This window comes from Athene noctua, chromosome 6, assembly GCF_965140245.1.
Source record: "Athene noctua chromosome 6, bAthNoc1.hap1.1, whole genome shotgun sequence".
Classification (NCBI taxonomy): domain Eukaryota; kingdom Metazoa; phylum Chordata; class Aves; order Strigiformes; family Strigidae; genus Athene; species Athene noctua.
In genome coordinates, this window is record NC_134042.1 from 7,849,648 (window position 1) to 7,871,552 (window position 21,905).

The window sequence follows — 21,905 nt, forward strand, 5'->3', positions numbered from 1 at the left end:
GGGGACTGTACCCCTAGGTTGTCCTTGTTTGTCATCACAAGCTCACCTCATCTCCCCCAAGCTGAACCTGGCTGTCACTCAGAACCCAACACATCTCAAACACCATTTGCCTTTGGCGCCGATGCCCCTGTCATGGCTCTGGAGGCAAGCAGGGCAGGAGGGGCGGGAAGGCTGAGGAAGATACTGGAGGAAGAAAGAGCTGTTGCTCATGGGCCAGAACAGTCCTCCCATGGCACCAGCTCCTGTGGTTTGCATGCTGGGTGGCGATGGGGACCCTCAGCAGCAGACAGGCATCTGCTCCCATCAGCAATAGGCCCAGAGCTCTCCAATGACTATACGTATTAAATACCCTCTCCAGGCTATTCCATCTGGGCAAAACAGTGGGTGGTAAAGCAAAACCAACATTTACAATGTTTAAGTTGTATAACAGACCTTTCAGTGTAAACCAGGGCTCTCCTCCTCACTTCCCCTTTCCCTGCACATCTCTTCAAAATTGCTTTTGTCAGTCAAACATTGTTTCTTTTAATATCCATGCTTCTCCCTCTTTGACCTGGTTATCTTGGCACTCAAGGCACAAATGCTTGCCAAGGTAACTAAGTCTAATCCATAGATCAGTGCGCCATTCCCAGCTGTCAAGATTCAGAGAAAAAAGAGGTGTGAGAGAAATTTACTGAATATGCATTTTAAAATACATATGTTTGAAAATGCTATTTTATTAAAATGATCTCTAGGAAGAGTTCATGAGAGGAAAGGCAGTTTTTAACCAACAGGTGAAGGTGCTACCAAAGTATCTAGCGATCTGCTACTATAACAATGTGGTGATCTTATCCATAAAGAGAAACTCATGAAGATGTTGGCGCACTGCTGGTCCATCAGATAATCCTACATCAGCGCTGTCATCCATCCCAGCACCCACGGAGCTTCACCTGACATATCCCAGAAGCTGAGGCTGTATGCTAAAGCTGCGCAGAGTCATAATACATCATTTCATGACAATGCCATTTATCAGAACAAACTAATCACCAGATTACCTGGCATTTCAGCTGTAGTGCTGAGGCATCATGTGGTAAAGACTCAGTGTGATACAAGCTGTAGTGGTGTTATGTTGCCCTACTGGGTGCAGAGAAATAAAGGGAGGCTGAGATGAATACCACACCTTGGACTAGCTTCAGAGTCAGTTCTGAACGGCTGCCTTGTCCCCACCCTGTGGCTCCAGTTTCACTAGTCACTAGGGGAGACCAAGGCAGGAGGTCACTCACTCCAGTGGGGAACTGCAGAGGACACCAGCATTTATTTGAGGCTCCCACAGTTTTCCAAAAGAAATGTTTTTCTGTAAACCAGATTAATATACTGGATAAAGTGCATATTTCTACTTAGGTCAGGAGTGAGTCAATACAATCGCTATTTGAGGAAATGCTAAGAGCAGGCTAGAGAGAAACTCGGGGGAGGACAAGATGGTAAGTGAGCTTGACTGAGCATCTTCACGGTTTGCTTCACTCATTCAAAGGGCAGTCATGGATGACCTACCCTGTGCAAGGTGTGGGACACATCAGTCCGTGGGCTGTCTTACTGCCACTGACTCCTGTTGAAAGGGCGCCAGGTTACACCTGGAGGGATAAACCAGCCATCAGACTGCTTTGTGCATCCTACAAGGAAATGCTTCCCAAAGTCTTACAACTCCTGAATCTCTTGAGGCTAAAGGCAGCCAGGGTTTCTTCTGACAGCCCTTACTGCTTGTCTGACCATCTCTGAGGAAGTAGAAGCCATTCTTGCTAAGCACCCTTCAGTTCGGTTAAATACCAGACAAGCTTATGCATAAAAAACGAATCTTGTCTGCTGACAAAGCAAGGGTTTAATTTCTTGTTTATAAATTTGGAAACAAAGTTACAAAAAAAAAAAAAGAAAAAGACAATGAAAGCAATGAAATGATGACCAGTAACCTGCCTCCTACCCATCCCTTTTTCTAGCTTTCAAACAGGGTATGCCAGCTGTTGAAGCACAGGTGTCATTTAGAAAACATTTGTTACCTCTCTGAATCTAACCTCCTTGACGCTTTACTTATCCATGCAAGCTAGAAGACTATATCAATATCCCATCCTAAATGCTATCTTCCTTTCTGTGATGTCTTTTAAAGCTAATTTTGGGGGAGCTGTTGACTTGGCCCACCTATCCCAACTGCAGGAAAAGACTGCCCTGGGCAGACCTCCTCAGGGCTACCTCCTCCCTTGCCCTTCAGCCAAGGTAAAACTCTCCCATTTCTCAATCCCCTCCTGCCTCTTCCCAATTCTTTTGTCCAACAGGAACGTAACTACCACAGAGCAGGACTGCGGTAATGATTTTGAGTCAGCTGCTGGGATTAAACCTTTCCAGTAGCGAAGGTAGCAAAGTGCAGTCACAGACTGCCCGGGGAATCTGCAGAACTTCTACTGCTGCAGTTTTTATGCACAACTGTCTGTCAGGAATGCCACGGAAATAGCCTGCCTTCCTCTGGCACAGGCAGTTGGACTGGATAATCCTTCAAAGCCCCCTCCAAGCTACTTCTTTATGGCTTACACTTTCAGGCAGTCTCTTTTTTTCTCTTCTGGTCTCATGTGATGGCAGTGAATCCAGGAGTGTTTTGCCTTAAGACCGACAGAATGCATGTTAAAAACCCCTCAGCATTTATTTGGCAGGAGTACGCAGCAACATTTTTCTGACTGGTGCAATGTCAATAAACCATATATTGTGAGATGCAGCCATCATGCATCCATTTTACCAATCCCCAGGTCACCATTAGCTGTTCATAAAGACCCACACATGACATCTGAATCATGTGGATGACGAAGTTGGCCTTCAGAGTGTTTTTGAAAGTCACCACCATTTCTGCCTTTTCCTGAGTTTCAGGGTTAATCCTGTCACATAAACAAGGTCTTCTCACTTGGCCCCACCGGAGGACTCCAGCCCAGCACGTACTAAGTATACTCTCATGAGACTGAATGCTGCTCCCAAGGAATCTGTTGTATTTCAAACGCCAAAATCAATAACTGTATAGCAGATATACATGTACCATATATAGATTTCCTGCCTTCTTGTTCATTTGTCTGCAAACCCACAAGTAAAACTGTCAAAAAATACTAACCTGAAGAAGTTTGTACAAATGATCCCATTTTTCTGGATTTAAAGGCATGAACAATGAAGAGAGTCCAAGTTGGTTTAGAAACGACAAGTTCTTCATGTGCACTTGTATATATGAACATATGTATAGGTGTGCATATAAAATAAAGGAGTGCTGTAAATATAAGAAAGAGGAAGGGAAGAATGAGACAGAGTGTGTGTTTCATGAGCATACATTTGAACATATGCACATTCCTGGGTATTCAGTGAAGAGAGAGAAAGTTAAAGAGGAAATACAGAAGTCAAGTTTATAAAGGAAAAAAAAAATTGCACCTTTGGGGAAATGAACATTTTTACATGAGTAAAACATCAGATGTCATACAGTCAGGCAGGCCATCGAGAAAGGAGTGGTCACCAAACAAATGTTTTAGAAAAGAAACTCAACAGAAAAGTGATGTGTAAATGGAAAATAAATAAATCTAACATAAGGCATTCCTGCTTCCAGACTCGTGTTAATAAAGCAGCTATTAGGTGGAGACACTGTGGTGATGCCTGAGTTGACGTGGCTGTTGTTTTTTTTTTCATTTCTTGCAAGACCTTAATCAGTGTTACTTGAAATGATTATGTGGGTTTTAAAATAGCAAACAGCAGTAAATTTTAATGGCACGTCTGAATGCTGTTCCATTTAATTTCTATATGGAGCAATATTAAACCTCTAATAAATAACCTGTATCTAAAACAGTCTCCCTCTCTCCCTTTTAGACACAGACACACACCAGCTCCAACAAATATTTTTGATGTTTTTGCCACAGGCTGGGGGAGAGATGGCAGAAGGAAGGGCTGAGGTGTGGTATGGATCAGACGAGGACAGCATTCTGGAGGGAAGAAGTATGTTCCCTCATTTTTCCCTTCCCTGTCTTCATTTTTTTTCTATACAAAAATATAGTTTAGGGAATACTGAATGAAAATTAAACCTCTGCCACGGGCCAGCACAAATCTCATTTTATGCTAATCCCTGCTTACATTTTAGCAACTAAAAGCCAAGATAAGTGGTGCTTGAGTTATTGTCAACTTGGGGTGCAAGAACCAGAGAGCACACACTGAGACATAAATAAATAATGGATTTCACTTCAGGCAGACTTGCAAGCCGAGAGGTTTCCATTCCCCGTCAGACTCAGGCATACCTAGATGACTTTCCTTTAATAAATGACACAGAGACAACGTGCACAAAGGCACAAAAAGCGTCATCATGATATAGTGCCCTGTGACATCTTTCATATCTCTGCCCCAGCTCCTACTTCTGAGAAACTTCTTGAGGATACTCCTCCCTTGAAGCCCCTTCCTTGTGATATGTTCTTTTTCAAATGCTGGCAACTCATCTTGCTCTCTCTGTGTCCCAACCAGCCCCTGGATAAGAGGGGTCTGTCCCTTCCTGACACAGTCTGTAGAAGGAGTAGCACACTCGTGCCTAAGCCAGCTGCAGGCATTCCTCCTCCTGCTTCACCTCTTCTCCCCCTTGTTTTGGCCTTCACCATCCCAGTCAGTCCTGTTTCTGGTGTTTTCTGATGGGAAGGTCCTTGGAGCAGGGTTCATGGCAGTTCAGCTCTGTGCTAGTCACTGTGCAGTGCCATGTGCTGTTTTGAAGCCCTGCAAGTTATTTTTCTTTATGAACAGTGGCAGTCTGTCCGCAAGAGATCTGGATGTGGATTAAAACCATCTACTTCCTTAAACACAGCAACAAGAACTTGTAGAGAGACTCACCCCTCCAAATACTGTATTCAATCAACACAGGCTGGAAAACCATAAGAAAAGAGGGGGAAATGGGAATTGAAGGAGAAATACGGAGGACAGAAACAAGGGTGCTGCTTGCTTGGCCTGCTTGGGTGGGTGGCTAGTTGAAAGCCGAAGGCTGTAATTGGGAAATCCTAGATAAACACGAGAGTGTATTTATACCTTCCTCCAAGCTGGCTGACACAGGTGCTCACCAGACACGGGTTACCTGGGTGGCCTGAGCGTGGGGCTGCACTGCTGCGGGGGAGGCAGACCGCCGCGGGGAGCATCACCAGGACCATACGCCTCACACACTCTGCAAGGTGCATATTTGAAACGTGCTACCAGTCCAGCGGGTACAAACTGCAAGTGCTCATTTGAACCTTGATAGCTCACTTGAGGAAATAATTCACCTCTTTTTTTTTTTTTTTTTTTTCTAACTGTGATACGATTCCCTCACACCCACAGCGTGACTCCTCACCTGGCACTTCCACGTTGGTAAGGCTGTTGTTATTAATGTCATAAATCATAGTTAGCAATAAACAGCAGAGAAGCTCTGAGAATTAGGAGCCCAATTTCTCCACCAAGGTGCAAGCCCCAAAGTTTTGGGTCCTTTTCCTGCCCTGATATCAGCTGCCTCCAGCTCCAGCTGCGCAGGGCTTTGCGTGTGTGGCAGCATCCCCCAGCTCCTGTGCTTCCCCGCCAGGTCTGGCTGTCACTGGGGAATGAAGCTGTCACTGCAGGAAAAGCCTCTGTCTGTTCTTGTTGGCACCCTGGGGGTGCTCCATGCTTACCAGCCTCCCATCACACTATGGTGGGCCGGGCCTTTTTTTAGCTCTGCGTGTGTTCAGCACAGAGAAAAATGTTTCCACTTACTTTTCCCCCTCCTCTCTTTGGAATATGAGGCACACACTTGTCATGCTTAAAGGAGTGGATTTATGGTTGACTCTGTCTCTTATCTCCCCACAGAACTCACTGGAGCTGCTCTCCAGATGGGACAGTATTACAAGCTTCATCATATAAAGACCAGTTCAGCCTACAGCCCAGATGTTCTTTGTTCCCAGAAATATTCCATCTCAACAGTAAGTAAAAGGGAGCTGATGCTGGTGTGCAGTCTCTGCTCCTTCTGTTCACATCGCTTGTTTATGGGTTACACACCCCAGCCTCAGTTAGCACAGTCACCTCCCCAAAAACAATTGATCAGGACTGATGCCCCGACTCTGGGCCCTGGGGTTTGTGTGGGAGATGGCGGAAAGGATCCAGCAAGTCCCGCACGGGCTCAGCTACCTTTTCAGACTATGCCTAATGTGAAGAGTGCCTTTCTTTTCAAGCAGCAGGTATGGGTTTCTCTTGGGTGCAAAACAAAGCTCACTTCACCCAGTTTTCAGAAGGGAAGGTGTAGGATCTGGCCAATGGGAGGTTTTGGGGAAAAAACCCCACAACTTTCAAACGCTTCCACTGACACAGCAGCTTGAAAGCAATCCTGCTGGCAGGACATGCATTTGCCACAGCATCCCCTGGACGTGCTCTGCACAGGTTGGGGGACATACAGATACAAACATCAGTGCCTTCTCTGAGTGAAGCCTCCTGCTCGTGGAAGCCGGTTTCCCCACCGGTGACCCTCTGACTGGGCCTGGGGAGCTTGCTGCAGGGGATGTGGAGTGGTGGTGCTGCCCCACAGCATGGCCTGGCTCCGCCGCTCGCGCCAGCCCTGCTCAGGCACGGCCCTCAGCTGCCCCGGCTCCGTAGGCCCAGGCTGCCCAGAGCCCGGCCTGGTGCTGGCGGCCATGGGGAGCTTGCCTTGCCTCATCACACTGTGCCCAGAGCGGGCAGGCATGTCCTGCGGCAGTGGGATCGGCCCCCTGATAAAGCCTTCATATTTACGCAGCTTTCCCCGTGCCCTGAACTTTGCCTGTGTCTCTGGCAAAAGGGCAGCTACCCCAGGTCAGAGCACTGCCTCGAGCCAGCGCAGGGAATCGGCTTTCAATTTCAGCAGCGACTTTCCTTCCCTTTTTTCTCTTATCCCTCCAGCCATCACAGAATAATTCCCATCCCTATTAGTTTACCCCCCTCCCCCTTCCTTTCCCTTCCCCTTTGAAATCCTCCCGCCTGTCCCCGGGATGGGGCAGGGGGAGGCGGGGGGCGGCGGGAGAATTCCTCCAGATATTACACAAAAGCCTCATGTATCCCCAGTGTCAACCCCAGAGGGCGGCTGAGTAATTTAATTAAGGCAAAGGGGCTTTTGTTTTACTTGCTTTCTTTTTTGATTTTCTCAAGTTTAAGACAAGAAAGAAAAGAAAGAGGGAGAGAAATGTTAGCCCTCAGAGGAGGCGCAGCAATGCAAGATTTCCCGTCTCTGCTCAGTCTCTTGCTGAGGAAAGACCACGGGCCTGTCACCCGGAGCACATGGGGCTCCCCAGCCTTGGATGGCTCCCCTCCCACAGCAGTGATTTAAGGGACTGGCATATTCCAAGAATTAGCATGTATTCTTCTGCAGACAAACACATTCATGCTGTTCCCTCCATTTACCCCACCCTGCTCTTTGTCCTCCTTGGTGCCCATTTCTTTGGGCCTGTGTCTCACCCTCTCCTGCTGCCTCTTCCTGCCTCTTCCTTCTCCCATTCCCACTGCCTGTCCCCTCTCTCTCTCCTTTCCTTCTCTCCCTTTTCCTGCACTCTCTGTGTACTTACTTCCTCCGCTCTCTTCTCTCAGCCTCCGCCTTCCTTCTCCCCCTTGCTCTTGATGGGGGGGAACTTAATACTTTTGCCAATAAATACCACCTTCATTCCTCAGCCTGATGTTTATTAATTGCAGATTTATCACACGTCTGATGGAGGGCATTCATGGCAGGGTAGGTTCAAATGTGGGAGAAAGTGGTGCCTCCTTTTAAGCATCAGCCTACCTGCGTGCCAGCGGTGGCAGATCTCTTCTCTTTGTTTCTCATCTGGGGAGAAAGAAACAATGGCAGCAAGGGGACTGGAGGCTGTGCCAGATTCAGCTGCTTCTGGTCACGTTGTGGCACCAGGACATGGGGACATTCCTGAGTGGTGGCGGAGCCTGCTGGCGAACCCTGTCCAGCGCTCTGTGCCCTTGAGGCCGCTCCTAGCATGGGTGCTGGAGGGTGGGGAGGGAGAATCACAGGGGAATGAGTCCTGGGGGAAAGAAAAATACCCCTGGTGCCAATTTAACATTCACGTACTGGGCCATGGCACTCCTGCAGCTGAAGCCTGGGCCCAGTGCCCCACCAGGAAACCCTCCTTGCAGTCGAAGTGTGCGCTCTGATTTTCTCATCAGCATGCAATGAGAGGAAGGCTGGAGCTCTCACGGGGCACGGTCCTGCTGGAGAAGGGTTCTCCCCTCTGGAGCCTGGATGGCCACAGGGTCTTCCCCAAGGATCTTTTTTGTGACACTGAATCCTGTTCGGGTTACGAGCTGAACAGTCCAGTTTATTCATGGGATCCCCCTGTGCTGCCGCCCAGGCCTAATGCTCTTAGCGTTTACCTCAGGCCAGGCAGAGGGCTCAGCCCAAACGCATGGCTCTGGGGCACACAACCTGTGCTGCCAGGGCCAGCTGCAGGCTCCTCTCTGCTGCCCCCCAGCACCACCTCTCCAGAGGGGGACGCTTCCCCCCACTGAGATGGCGAAGACATTTTCAGCTCTGTAACCGTGTGAGCAGAGGCACCAATCGCTCACCCTCAGCGCCACAGTGGTTCCCTCTGTGGGAGTGACGGCAGAAGCCCTTGGGCTGGGTTTGGCTGGCCGCACACCCCTCTCCTCCACTCCCGCAGCTCAGCAGCCTCATGGTTCCTCACTCCCCTGCTGCAGGGCTGTGGCTACAAGGCCACTTCCAGCCCTTCCCACCCTCGCTCAGGACCCCCATTCCCGCTCTCCCTCTTCTGCCATCTCAATGCGCACAGCAAAACCCTTCACCATCCTCAGTCCCTGGGGTGTGGGTGGGTGGTGTTCATTTATCTTTTGATTCATAATATCTCTGAACTGTTCACCCTCCCATTTTCCCCCACCCCTGCTCCCCTTCCCGAGGAGCTGTGTGCGCACCCCGGGAGGGGCTCCCCTCAGGCCCCCTACCCGCAGAGGTTAACACAACATGGCGGGGCTCTGCTTAATCCCCCCTCGTGTCACAGCTCCCCTGAGTCAGGCATCTCTCCTGGCCTCCGTGAGCTTTGCATCTGTGGCAGCCTTCCGTTATTGAAGGGGACATATAGACCAATTAGCTGTCATACAATAGCTCTGGATGGCCAGGCAATGAGACCAAGGGCACTTGCTCAAATTAATAGAGTCTGGAATTGATTTAACTGCAGGCAGAAAAAGTTAATTCAAGCTTTACTATCTCTCTGGTATCTCCTCAGACAAAACAGGACAGGTTTTTTTTAGTGCCATATTGAATGAAGCCGTATACATCAATATGCATCGGTAAAAGCCCTCATCACAAAAAACTGTGACTCTGAAATGACAAAAATTTGTATTTTCCCTTGTGTTTAGCCCATCCGTACAAGAAAAAGCCCTTGCTTTCAGAAAAAAAAGTGCTCAGCATAGGTGGCACTTTTCCACAAATAAGGAGTTTATTAATATAAGGAGAAGGCCCAGGAGCAAGAGGTAGCACAGAAGAAGTTTGGTTCTGGAGAAGCAAAGGCTGCAGAACACGTGAGTGCATCTGTGGCCACTAAAATGCATAGCCCAAAGAGGTCAGGGGCAGTCACATGCCCTAGGAAGGACAGAGCTGGGCATAACAAGTCTCAGCTGCAGAGGAGGAGAAAGCTACCTGACTGGAAAAAGAAGGAAGCACCACGGGGAGCCCCTGGTTGGGCCCAGGGCACAACTGGGGCATGCCAGCCCTGTGCCACCCTGGCTGGGGAAGGTCCCCACAGCTTCATTGGGGTGGCATCAGTTCATGTCTCTCTGAAGCCATCTGCTTCCCCCCTGAATATGTGCTGCAGACGTCGTGATCCTTTAATCTATTAATGAGCTCTTCATACGGATCTTGACACAATTAGGAAATACAGACAAGAGAGAAGCTGGAATTTTCTCGAGTGGCTAATTTCTTATAAAAGAAACCAGGGCTGGAAGATGGCAGAGACGACGTTTCCTACAGTACATGATGTTCATATAAAATGTGTTCTTGGCTCCTCTCACATGTCGTTTATCCCGTCTATGAGCAGGAGGCAGAGGAACGGCATATAAAACTGTCCACACAAGCTGGCAGCGCTGGAGGCCTTACATCCTGCTAGCTTGGCTCTTGTGGCTACCACGCTGTGCATCTGTAACCCTTGCTGTTCGCTGCTTGTGCGCTATCCTCAGCTTTGCAGAGGCTGTCTATCCAGTGGTTAAAGCTGAGATCCAGGAGTCAGAGCTCCTCTGTAGTGCCATCGATGGGCTGTATGAAAAAAACCAAACCACTTGGCTTTTGTATTGAGTAGAAATAAGATTAATATTCATGCTGGGTTGTTTCTTTAACTAACGGAGCTGGTAACAAATACTAGAACTGGTTTGTAAGTAATTTTGCAAATTAAAGTGCTGATTTTCTCTGTTATGATTCATGTTGTGTTGCTCACTTGTTGGGAAAGTTCAGATTAGGATGAGATACACAAAGAAACACGCAAGTTTCCAGCATTTCACGGATTTTAACATCATACATGGAACACTGAAAAATTAGTACCAGAAGTAGTTTCATTTTTTGGCTAGTGACTACCCTCTTGCTACAAAGGGAAGCTCTCCAGCCAGGGAACAGCAGCTCTGCCCCTGGCCTTGATCTGTCACTCAGTGCAGAAGAGGATGGTACGCATTATGCTTCCTATAGATAAAAAACTGTTCCTCACTATTTAGAAAGATAGCCTGCTGAGCAGCTCTTACTGCATCAGTCAGTGAACATGACATCATCCAAGAAGGGGCAAAATGCTCATTACCACAATTTCACATATCACAAATGTTTAAAGAACTTCTGGTGGGAAGTGTGAGAAGATCTGGAGACTATTGACAGATTCATTGTTATGGAAGGCTTTGGCAGGGCTGTAAATTGACAGCATTAAAAAAGAAAAGCTTTTTTAAAAGAAGAAAAGAAATCAAAACAAGAATTATATTATTCAAGTATGTGACCCAAGTAACAGAATGATGGGAGAGAGGCTTTTCTTCAGTAACCCATGATTCCCTTAGACAAGCCTGCCCAGGGAAATAGTTCATTAGAAAAGTACAAATAACCCACCTTCTGCTGTTTGCTCACTTCACCATACCTCTCATGTCCCAAACCCACTTTGCCTTTTTGAAGGGGGAGAAGTAACACTGGGCTTTTGCTGTCCCTGAGCCCCAGCCAAATCCCAGAGAGGAGCAGCGGGATGTAGCTCTCACATGGCCCTTTTTCATCTCAGCAGCTTGGTACTTCTGACACAACACAGAAGAGAGAGTGCATCCTTTCTGGGTTCCCTCTCTATCTTGGCACTGCAGACAGTAGGCACGTGCCCAAAAGCACGCCTAGAGCTTTCTATGAAGTGAAGCCATAGGAAATATATCAAGCCAAATAAAGTTACACTGTTTGATTTGCTGCTTCTATTCAAGTATTTCCATGATCTGCTCTTCTGACGCTGGAGTCAGTCATTCATTTATCTCTGACCATTCCCATTAATCACAGGGGTATGTCTGGTGGGCTGTGGGGCAGATGGGGGAGCTGGGAGGGAAGCGGCTCAGCTTGCTGGAGAGTAGGATGGAAACACTCGGCTCCCCAGTCTTACCACTGCTGGTGCCGCTGCTACACCACAGGAGCCCTCAGACTGGGCTGGAGGATTAGGAGATTGGGGAGAAGGGTTTGGGGAGAGCGCTGTCTGTGGGAAAGCAAAGAGCTGGCAGTCACAGCTAGCACATGGGCTGCAAAATGTCATCCTAACTCTTCTCTCTCCCTCCTTCCACATACCAGCTTCCCAGAGCACTTCACAAGGGGCTGGGACCAAGCCAAAGGAGCCAAATCAGAAAGGAAACAGGGCATCTGGCACCCGCTAACTCTGCTAAGGGCTCCCTTGTCCTTTGTCTCTGAAGAGCTGTCACACCTGCAGGAGCCAAGCATGACACTGGACTGCATTCAAGTGTCTTAAGTATCTGATTTTACAAGACATCATTTTTCTTCTGCATGCAAAGTACTGTGCGGCAGTTTAGCCAAACACTCTCAAGGCGGTCAGCTTGCAAGCTGAGGTCCTGCAGGATGTCTCGCTACTGTCAAGCAAGAGGCTCGGCCCATTGCTGCACCACCTCCAGAAGGTCCTAGTCCCTCCTGCAAATCCCCTACCAGCTGCCTGGCTCAGGTTCCTTCACTCCACGTATCTGCTCTGGAGGACAGGTTCTCCTGTGGACAGTGAGTCTCAGAGGGTTCCTGTACTCTGGATCTCAAAGAATTTCCTAAATTTCAGAAGCTGAGCAAAGTCCCTTCACAGAGCCAGTTTTTCAAGCAACTGGCATCTGTAAGCACACGTATAAAACCCTGCATACGGCTCTTGAAATTAGGCACCTTGAGCAAACAGTTTCTCAAGCTAGTGGACAACAATAAAAAGCCCCCCAACAAGCAACCTAAAAAAAAAAGAAGGGGAAATGACAATTGATTTTAAAAAATCCCTTCAAACCAGTGACACGGAAAGGAAACAGTAACTTTACCAAAGTCCCTTGACTACAGTGGTATTTTCATTCTGGTTTGCACACAAGTCTACTGTTGAAATACCAGGTCAGAAGTCATATATTTCTCTCACTTTGTAATGTTGAACCCTCTGAATGGATTTAATATTAGAATTGAGCCTTTTTTTTTTTCTTTTTTTTTTTTTTTTTTTTTGGCAAATGGTAAATTTGCTTAGACAGCTTTAGGAGAATGAAAGGACTGACAAATATGAGTCAAGTTTTGAGTATATGCTCCAGCTTAAGATCTGGAAGATAAAATACTGACTTTTCATTTAAAAAAAAAATAAAATCTGAGCTTTCTCTTTGAAATATTTTAAAAATTTCTTTTAATGGTAAATTTTTGAAGTTTAAAAAAAGAAGGGAGATATATGAGAAAACTGCATTTCAGTTCGTCTGAAGCAGAGACAGACATCACCCAACTGTAGGCATCCACACCTGGAGATGACTTTTCTGAGGGTCCCTCCTGGAAGATCAGAGGAAAGAGAGGAAGTCCTCTGAGGTGGAGTCAGTACCTGAGCAGGACTTGTAGTGAAGGTACAAGGTGCAGCTGCTTTATCAGCTGCCCTCCATTAAAGACCGCAGGCATGCAGATTTCTTTTTAGATTTTTATCTAAAGTTGTTAAGACAGAAAACACAGAAAAGCAGGATCTTCTAAAAACCAGTAGAAAGATAGATCATAGGGACAGCTAGTATGTGATTCACAGGGTCGATGTCTATATGTAAGATGGGATTGGGATCAGGAAGGAGTTTAGGGCAACAAAGTGGATTATACGTTGATGCGATTTCTGAGACCCTAACTTGGAAATAAGCTTCTCCATTTATATACTTGGGGCATGAGCTAGCTACATGTTTAAGGAGGTGAATTTATATGGCAAGAAAATGAGCCTCATGAACAGGTTGGGTTGACAGGGCAGTCTGTTACAGGTATGTTTTAATGTGTTCAAATCCAAGGTGACACAACCCTGCAGGAGCCCAGATCTGGTGGTGGGCACACCAAGATGTTGGGAAGGCAGTGGACAGCGAACAGTCAAAGGGGGTCTTCCATGAACTGCTCATGTTGCTGATGTTGGATGTGTCTGGGCTGTTGTCAGTCATTTCCAGCCTGGCTCTTTTCCTGAATCTGCTGGACTCCTTCCTGGCAAAGACCTGATTAATCCTGAGCTTCTGGGGAAAGTTCTGGCCCCGCTTGCTGGCCATATTTCTGGGGAGAGATGTCCCACAGGCTGGGTTCCAGCATGTTCATCCTCCAAGCAGTCCGTGCCCCTGGTGCACAGCCCAGAGCTGTGGCCCATGGAAGCGCTGCCGGTGCAGGCTAAGCTCCAGGTTCCCTGCGAAGGGCTCACTCCAGCTGCGAGACCAGCCTTATCAGGGCTGTGCTTTCCCACGTCGTGTTTACCCTCTCAGGTTTCGTGTGTTTTCCTTGGGCTCCCTTTGGTAAACCTTTGGCTTCAACATATTATTAGGGAAACAAGAGCCTGGTATTAAGTGATGATTATGCAATTTATTCTGACAGCGAAAAACGTGAAAAGGGGAAATTGACATTTGTGATTTTAGTAATGCGCTGACAACTATAATTAATCTTAATTCCAGCAAGAAGCAGATAAGTGAACGTGATGGGAAAGCTTGCACTTTCATTGCTGCTGCCTAGGGACAGATACTTAATCATGGCTATAAAATGGCGCAAGCTAAGGAATTAAAGAGGGCAGAAACTTTAAACTAGTTTAAATGCAAATAGAAAAGACAGACAGGAAAATGCAATGAAATTAAGATATGTAAAAGTCACTAATTAACTATATAGAAAAATATATGTGCCACTGTACAAGGATAAAATAGGAAGAATGAGTTTATAAAAGAAAAAGAAAAATCTTTCTGAAAACCCAGCTAGGGGCAATTATAAACAGAAACAGGAAAGGGCTGAGCTTAGATCAAATATACAGAAAAAGGCAGAGTAACTATTTTTCACTTTATAGATTAAAACCTTTTTATGAAAGTGAATGAAGATTGATCTTTTTAATTTGACCTTTGAGAATGAAAAATTGTTTTCTGATAGGCCATTATTTTAAAATGAAAATGACTGTTGATTTTGATCAACAAAATATATTAACCATTTGCAATGAAGAAGTCTAAGTGTAAGTAACCACATGAAGTGAAAACTAATATTTTTTTTGTTAAGTCCTGGTGAGAAAAAAAAAAAAATCTTTCAGCCCATTTCCCTTCTGTTCATTATATATCAAATTAAGAGATGGTACCCATTGCCTTTGGGCAGGAGGACAGACTAGATGACTTCTTAGAGTCTTTACTTCTGCTTTCTCCTGGCTGTACTCAAATGGAATAGGATACATAGTGTTCCCTTTCCTTCTTCCCACAGAGCTTTTTATTCGGGCTTATTTAAAGGATTTGCCAAGTGCAGGGAGAGCTCCTGCTTCACAAATACAGCATTGACTGAGGTCTCTAGCCCTGGCATAATGGAGGTAAGAAAAGGACACCAACTACTGCAGAACATTTAAGTGGTGTTAATATCACCCTGCAATTACGCCCAAGGCCATGGGCTCTTCCACACATGTGGATCTACCTACAGTTTTGGGTACTCTTGCGGGTATCTTGAGGGAATGAGGTAGCTTCTCCTGCCAACCAAATATACCTTAATTTTGTGGAATTCAGTTTGTTGCAAGTTAGAGTGAGACTGCATTGTTCCCAGCAGGTCCTGTTTGGGTGTAGCCCTGTTCTTGGCTTGCGGCTCCCCCCCACCATGGGGCCAGTGTTTTTGGATGTGTCTCTCACAGAATGTGCACTGCCATGTGGAGCACTGCTGGCTCAGGGGGGAGTCCAAGGTTGGACCCACTCTTCTTCCAGATTTGAAATTTGCAAAATTTTCCTCTGTCCCATTTTAAAACAAATAAATCCACACGCATATGTGCACAGACTCTACAACCTACTGGGCTTCTAAATGTCTAATATTAACTCTGTCTGACAACTTAGGCACACAGAAATGTCAGGGTTGTTTGAAATCAGATTGAAATTGTAGACCAGGGTCTGAAACCCTGCCATTCTGATCATATTTTGTAAATGCATTACACGTCTTTTTTTCACAACAGCTCTCTCTTCTGTGGTGAACTGGAGTCAGAGGGAAAACAAGCTTGCCTTCTGTGATGGGGAAGGGAACTAGGGAAGTTTCAGCTCACACCTACCCGTTCCCCCTTCCAGAGTGCTATCAAGTATTCCCAGCACAGCAGCATCATGGTTTCTTTGTGGGTCAAAAATCCATGTGCTAGATGCAGCCAGTCAGCCTGATGGTGGTCTACAGGCGCCATGGCTCCTGCTGCCACATGATGCTGTGTTCGGCTTGCAGCTGGTCAGATCACAACCTTCTTTGGACCATCACGTACTGTGGTGTGCAGATATCTTCAGAAAATATGGTCCAGACTCTCTGATGATACTACAATTCTTTCTATGCTTTTTTTTTTTTTTTTTTTTAGAGAAAATTGGTATTTTTTAGCCAAAATGTAACTTGGTTCTTTGAGCCAACTCACTTAAAGAAATGTTCAGACAAGTACTCATATGGAGTATCTTGATGAAAATTTCTCTTACACTCAGCATTTTTCTTTATTTTCCACTGCCAAGCATGATTCCTCATCCCAAATCATCTTCAGCTGATAAATTCTATATCCAAACTGAAGTTTACAAAAACCTCCATTTACAGTCAGACTGTGGAAATCCCAACCACAGAAAGTTGCAAGTCAAATGCGGTAAATGTTTTTTTAACAAATGCTGAATAAATATATAGCTAGCATTTGGTTATATTTAGGATAAGCAAAACTGATGCTCTGTGGCGTAAAGCCAACCATGTGAGGGTCAGGAAGAAATTTCCACCACAGATAATCTCTGTACGTTACTGCACAATTAGACAGGTGCTTTGTGTGATGTTTAAACTTCCTTTGGAATGAAAAGGTAGTGGTTGTCGCTGAATCTGGTAATGAACACCAGTGGTCTAATCTGGCATTTCATTCATTCCTTCTCGCCTGCAACTGTCTGCTAAGAAAGGCCAGTGAAATAACTGCTGGTTTTTTTTTTTCCTTGGGAGTTTCTCTCTGTAATGCAAAAGACTTAAAAAGAACATGAAGAAGAAACAGAATCCCTCCCTCCTTGCATCCATCCACTGTGCCACGTGTGTCACCGCTAATGAAAATGAAGGCCATGTGTTAGTTCATTGAAAGAGATGGGAATGGTCATTTCAGAGCAGCAAAACAGACTTTACAGCTGTTCTTCTTAAAGAAGACTAATTTTTAAAAGGTCACCTACTCCATTCTGCAAGCCAATCTGGTGGATAAATCAGAATTCAAGAAGACATACAAGCGTTTTGATCAAAAACTCTGGTCTCTGTGACATGGCTGGACGTCAGGCTACCAGTGCTACTAAGCACCTCCTTGTATAGATCAACAAGGGGTTTTTTTGCTGGGTTGGAGCTGGCAGCCTAGAGAGCACAGTACCTCATCTAAACCGTGGCACAAAAAGCCTTTCTTGTCATTCACTTCATTGTGCAAGACAACTCTTCACCAGAAAGACTTTAAAAATTGCAACAGAGATAATTGCATAGCAACACTGACATTCAGACAGTGAGGTGCTTTAATAACAGGTACCAGACTAACAGCTCGATTGAGAAATCTGATGTTTTCAGACAGATTTAGTTGGAGATATAGTGTGATGTGTTAGACCATAGTTAACCAGGTTCATTAGTTCATTTAAGACTACTAACTCCACACTTTCTAGCCAATTACATGCCCACAAGAAAACACATTAACTTCCAGTAACTTGACCATTATGGCATCTCAGGAACCCATTGAAGGAGACCGTATGGTGAGGGAAGGAAAGCCCTTGCTGTATCTCAGCAAATAGCTACAAGATGGATCATGTTGCTCAATCTCTTAGGACTGATGGGCTGTCAGACAATTTGCCTTTTTCACAGTGGGAACCGCTGAGTAGACAAAGAGAAACTATGTCACTGATTTTGTAAATAGGTGTGAATTCAATGACATGAATTGATTTTAGCAGTCTTATACTATGGCTGAGCTTATTGCCTTAAAGGGAGGGGCTTCAGTAGGTATGAAGGAAAGTTATTGACAAAAACATTTCCATGTGAATCAAAGCCTGGTTTGTTTTTAGCTCTGTCAAGGCTGACAGCCTCCGTTTCTTCTGCAACAACCTTGCATAAGGATGGTGTTAGAAGGCAGCATTCAAGTCTACTGGAGCAGCTTATAATTCCACTAGTAGATCCGGGAGAAAAATTAAAAACTCCAAAGCATGAGAGCTTGACAGGTAACTGAAAACAGTTACACTGAAAACATTTCTCACTGCAGCACAATCTTAAATAAGTGTTCATATTGCTCAGAACAAAACAGAAAAATCCACCCAACCACATGACTTTGGAACAATTTCTAGGCTATACAGAGTGTAGTGGGTGCATTTATCTATAAAATAATTTCTTAGTCTTGTAATTCAAAAACAGGTCTGAAAATGAGAACATTATTCTTTTGTTATGGGCTTTGCAATGTACTAATCATCAGGCTTTGGGATGATCTGGTAAAGTATTGGCAAGATAGAGATAATGATGCTCATACACCTGATAGGGGACAGAGCTGAATACTGAAATTCAGAACAGTGATAATAAGGAGCTGTGTGCAGAGTCTTCATAAGACTGGCTTAAAAAGAATGTCTTCAAGTCAAGATAAACCTCCCCAGAAAAAAAAAAAAAAAAAAAAGTTAGAAACTTTAATGCTGTAAGAACGGTTTGGGATTCCCTGGTAATTACTTTTGTTCAGGATATGCAAAAAAAAAAAAAAAAAAAAAAAAAAAGTGATATTTGGCTATGCTACCTTGCAAATGTTTCAGTGTTCTTTGACAATTGGAGAACTTACCTGGTCCAGTACACTTCCTGATCTCAGAAAACATTTATTTCTTTCTTTCTCAGCCTAAGTTTTATTTCAGAAGCAGCTTCTTTAGGGAAAGGTTGGCTGTCAGCCCTGGGCATGGTGTATCCTCACTGATGAACAGACATTTGGATCTGCAATTTCAGCAGGCCTTGGAGAAAACACTCCAAGCTAAATGGTTAAATGTTTCCATCAACATACATAGCACAGACACATGCAGTTAAAAGAGAGTTTGAGCTGATTCAGAGGCCGTGTATATTTCCAAATAAATTCAATTTACTAAGACTGACTCCTAGTCTAGTGTCTAGTGTCTAGTGTCAGTAAGCCCTCTAATGGAAACCTTGCAGTCTTTGTATTTTCCGCGCTGAGTAAGTACCAAACCAGATGGCACTGGCTTTGGGGTGCAACAACCAGGTCTCTTTTCCCTGCAGGGACAAATGTGCTGACACCACATAATGCTTACAGGTGTTGTTCAATATTACAAACACTAATAATAGACTTTCATCTACAGGAGTCTCTTGCCCAAAGGCCTCCAAGCTCCTGAACACAAATAAACTCCAAACATAATTTACATTAAACAGGCAATATGCCCGACTGAATCACACAGTCGGAACAAAGTCTGGGAGAAAACTTAGCATGCTGTGATCACCCATATGCGATGCTTAGCGGCAACATCAAGAGTCAGGAAGATGCAGCGGCTTTGTCTCTTGTTCCCTCTGCTCATGGTAGGAATGAATTCTCCTGGCAGTGGGGGCTTGGGCAGAAAGGAGCATGGTGCTATGTGGGCAATCCCTTACAGAGGCTCTTGACATGTTACTCATTCCCTCTAAGATATATATATGCTGGCCCCAAGGATTTTTCAGGTTTGGGTGTGATCACAGCCCCATAAAATGTCTGGGAAGGAGGTTCTGCAAAGGAGACCTGGCAATCCCTGAACCTTGTTCTTTGCGTTTCCTGCTGGCTGGCACATTTCAAGCAGAACTGACCCTCCTCCAAGCCCAAGCAGTTTCCTCCCTCCTTGCAGAGATCTGTGGTGAGCCTGTAACTACAGGCATTGATGCTGCCCACTCTGAGCAGCGGCTGAGATTTGTTACTGTGGGGTTATGCAGGAACCCTTCTTATCCACAGACTCAACCATGGCTCCTTACTGGTGGCAGACAAGATGTCAGGACACAACCCAAGAAAGACAAAGTCTTAATGATGAGAAAAGATAAAGCCTGTTATGTAAACCAGTTAAATCACCTCTTAGAGGAGTAGATTAGCTCTCAGTACTCACAGAGGGCTAATGCCCATCTTGGAGAAGATACAAAGAGCTGGATCAGAACTACTAATGACCCCTGTCTATTCCAGACGGGTGAGTTTGCAAGTAGTTTGCTGGCATAAACCCAGAGACACATAAAGCATCAAGTCTTCAGTCTTTACGGGAGGAAATGAATTACAAAGAAGATATTAAAGCAATGTGTCTGCACTCATTTTGCATCAGAAAGATGGAAGGAGTTCATTTCAATCCTCCCTCCCCCCTGTCATCAAGTGTCCTAACACCAGTGAAATCCCTTTCACATCGGGTCAGGCAGATCGCCTTTCAGCGGCTGCTTCCCGCAGCCAACAGGGAGAGCGGGGCTGGCCAGGCAGCAGCTGGGAGCCGGAGCAGGCAGCAGGTGCCGAACACTTGTGGAGCCCCGGAGCTCCCCGTCCCTGTCCCTGGGCAGAGGCCTTTTCTCAGCCCATGGTCCGGCAGGGCTGGAGGAACGCTGCCTCACATCGACATGACCTGGGGCAAGTGGGATAGTTGGATGCGAGGGGTTGCTGGGGCATCTGGGGCAGAAGGCGCTGCCAGTGCCAAGCCATCTAGGGCTGCAGGAGAAGTAACCCTTGGTTGGGTGAGCAAGTATGGGCTAGACAGGATAAAAGTTGAAGAGTGTGCCCCTCTGCGTTGTCACCTCGTGTTAGGTCTGGCTGTTGCTGTGGGGCAGGGTGGGAAACGTGCAGCAGAGGCTGTGGTGGATGGGAAAGGGGAGGAATAACGCTGTGCTGAGTGTGGCTGAGAAGGGGCAGTGAACGCGTGAGTGGGCAAAGCGCCTGCCATGTGTCCGACGGCACATTCCCAGCAATGGTTATTAGGACGTGTTGCTGTGCTGTGCATCTACCTAAACACACATTCACAAACTCGCCAGCCCGTTTAAACCAGATGTTGTGTGGACCAAAAGGCTTCTTTCGTGTGCCTGGGAACCACTGGCACGGAGCAATATGAGGTGTAAGAGATCATAACAGACAGACTGTGGGAGCTGGGCACCCCTGCACCCGTGGCAGTGAGAGGAGATGTGGCCTTGCAGCCCACAGGCTCTGGAAACCTGCAGGAAAAAGGGCCCAGTTACCCCCATCACAGAAAAGGTTACGACAAGATAAAGTGCAGGACAAAGGTGCAGCAAGATGAAGTGGCTGATAGATAATATGGATCCCAAGCACATCTTGCCATTGGTGATAGATTAATGCCTTGTAAAATACAGCAGACCAAACATTTGGAGGAGGTAGGTGTGTGTTCCTAGCATGAAACGCTCAGCACAGATATAGGAAGATGGCATGTTTGTGTGCGCCCGGGGTGGGAATCGCAGAGGGACAAGAGAGGAGGTGCAACCAGTCACAGGAATCTGGTGCCCTCAGACACACTCATGTGGTCATGCCTTAGTAATTGCAATGTCCAGGTGCCTCACAGTATTTACACAGCCTGGTCTCTAGCAAGTTTGGAAGAAAAAAAAAAAAAAAAAAAAAAAAAGCAAGCATCCCTGAGCAGTTAAAAAGGCAGTTCCTCTGTCCTGGGCAGTCCTTGCTGGAGAGTGCCCTCCTGCAGTACTGCTGTGGGTTTGTCCTTGCTCTACGTGCAGTTCGGGGCACTGTCAGGTATCAGACACTGGCTAGACCATGAAGGACTCTTTTAATATTCATTGAAGCTGGATAGATTCAATTTCTGATATGGGCCATCTGCCCATAACAGAGTTGAAAAAGCCATGCCACAGAGCAGGCTTCCAGTGAGTATTATCTAACATTTATTTTTGAGTGTGAGGAGCCATTTTAAAATTTTTAATCCAAGTCTCAATCCTAACCAACACTGAGAACTTGGAACCAGAAAAAAAGTAATTGAAACTCTAAAGGTGCATAGGTATTGCTATTATCTCGTTTGTTACTTACTAAGACTGGGGCAGAGAGAGTCCTATGAGGGTCCAGAAGGAGCTACGCTTGCTTTGTATGACCTGCCTGTCTAACAGTAGTCATAGGACTTTCCTAATGTAATTCTAAGCAGAACATAGTTGGATGTAAGAGTCATGATGAAGAGGGGCAGTAGATCTTTAGCCTTGACTCATTTCCCATGCGTCATGGGACTGTGGGACAATGCATCATTGTCCCATGTTCTCTTTCTTGGGTGGCACTGGCTTCATAACTCAGATGTTCCTT